General features: G+C 40.3%; 1 long non-coding RNA gene across 1 annotated transcript; it reads right to left on the minus strand.

The window, feature by feature from the left end:
- Window positions 1–627: 627 nt before the first annotated feature.
- Window positions 628–1,026, minus strand: LOC122782204. The gene is made up of 3 exons (XR_006361893.1): window positions 1,013–1,026; window positions 752–919; window positions 628–658 (listed from the first exon to the last, which is right to left on the minus strand). It is a non-coding gene; the product is annotated as an uncharacterized LOC122782204 (long non-coding RNA).
- Between the last annotated feature and the right edge of the window lie 1,117 nt (window positions 1,027–2,143).

Here is a 2,143-nt window from a genome sequence, read left to right on the forward strand (position 1 = left end):
AATTAAATAAGAATTAAAAGATAAAATGAAAAGCCAGATTAAGTAAAATAGTAAAAATACATCTGTAGTTAAAAGAAGGCATTTTAAAGCAAAGTAGTCTAATGTTCAGTGGCATATTTTTATGCATTAGCCATATTTAGTGTTAGTGGCCAGAAGTAAGGAAGTTGTGAGATAGGGCAAGTAGCAGCATCACCATCCACCGTAGCATTCTACTACTTTAGAGTCCAATTTATTATATTCCCTTTAAAACCTTGTACAAATCCATATAGGGTTTGAGTTTTCTGGTTAAGATCAGTGCAATTCGTTTTAAAAGAATTCCACATCTTTAAGTTCAAAGCACTAACTTGTCAAAATAACACTCCTCACAGAATCACTGAAAAAATACAAGTCAATCATAAAGTTAAGAACAAAAGTTTTACTTTATATAAAGAAGGCAATAAATACAAGTTTTCAAACATTACAGGCTGAAAGTAGCAGTGTCTGTATTTTAGTGTGGTGATGCATCACATGTACAGTGTTTTGTCATGTGTGGTTGTGGGTCAGTGGGGACGGGGGGGGGGTTAAAGTCCATTTAAAAACAAATCGTTGACCACGTCCTGTTGGGCAGAGTGATGTAACAGCCATTGAAGCATGTGTACAGTTTGGCAAGGTCCAACATCTAACAAAAAATAAAAAATAAATAAGCGTCAGCACATTTTAGTATTAAGTAAATATGGATTAAACATATTGAGTACCATATGAAAGAACATACCTAAAGACATCCCGTGGAAAAGAGGCAGAAAAGGTCGGTTCATCTTGGGCGAAGTCCTCGTCGTAGAAGGTTCAGTTCATCTTGGGCTAGGTCATCACCACAGCCATCCAGGACGGGACTTCTCCAGGTCGTGGTGTCCAACATGGAGTCCTCTGATCCAGGAATGTGCTGCAGCCTTCGTCTCTTCAAAACAAGGAAGAATTTGATAAGTCACAAGAAAAAAAAAGAAGTAAACAAATAACAAATCTTCAGGTAGCTCACCTGGTCAAGTGTGACAGGTCCTCACATCCAGTCAGAGTTCACCGATGGATACCCTCCCTAACCTATATCTGCCTTTCCTGTCCTACACTGACAGTTACAAGCAATCTTTGCCAGCCATTTGGGATGCTAATCCCAATGTCTTGGTTGGCCACATGAAAAACTGTGAATCTCCCAGTTGCCCAGACAAACGTTCCTTCTGATTCTGTAGCCTCGCCACAAAAAGGTCCTCTGCTGAAACCCTAATTTTGCTAAGCATGAAATCAATTCCACTTTCCTGTGCTCAGATCTCATTTTCTCTCCCTGCAGCCTTTCAACAGCCATTGCTGTTGTAACATCTGCAAGAGGCAGCAGTTTCACAATTCAGAGCTTCTCGTGTGTTTAGCAAGACGTGGCACCAGAGTATTGACAAAGCAGACACCTGAAAATGCTTGACCCCAATTTAAACAAATGCTTCACCATCTACAAGTGATGTGATGTGATTTACACTACAAACCTGTCCATTCCAATCCTTTGTTTCGGAGGAAGATACATGCATATCATGACAGGCCGAGTCACAAAATCAGATGGATCCTTGTCTGATTTTGGAAACTGCACAGCCATGGTATGCCACTCAGTCAGGATCCGTGGCCAGATTTCCTCACACACAGAGAAGAAGGGGAAGGACGAAATGCCTTACCATGTTACGAGTCGACTCAATTTACCTTGTTCTCTGTTGTGTGAAGAAGACCCAGCTCATAAAATCTTGACTGATTTAAAAATTGAGCAATTAAATAACTCAAACATCGATGCTGTTGGGTCATGCAGAGAGCTTGCGATCTTTTGCATGGTTTCCCAAACATTTAGAGGTCAGGTTACTGACCCCAACAAATGTCAAATTCAATGATTTTTCTGTCCTAAACTGATGAACCATTTGGGTAAATTAGATCAAGCATTTAAAAGGTGTTTACATTGTTAGTAGTCTAATGACACTTCTTACCCAACACATGAAGACGCAGTGAATCAGGATACGGCTACCTTTAGCAGATGCAACAGCAGCAGTGGGTGGTGGAAGGCTGCAGGGAGAAAAAAATTGATATGGAGACAAGTTGGAGGAATCATTTAATGCATAGCTCAACAAGAGTTAAAGCGGAG

The sequence above is a fragment of the Solea senegalensis genome, linkage group LG15, assembly GCF_019176455.1.
Source record: "Solea senegalensis isolate Sse05_10M linkage group LG15, IFAPA_SoseM_1, whole genome shotgun sequence".
In the NCBI taxonomy this organism is placed as follows: domain Eukaryota; kingdom Metazoa; phylum Chordata; class Actinopteri; order Pleuronectiformes; family Soleidae; genus Solea; species Solea senegalensis.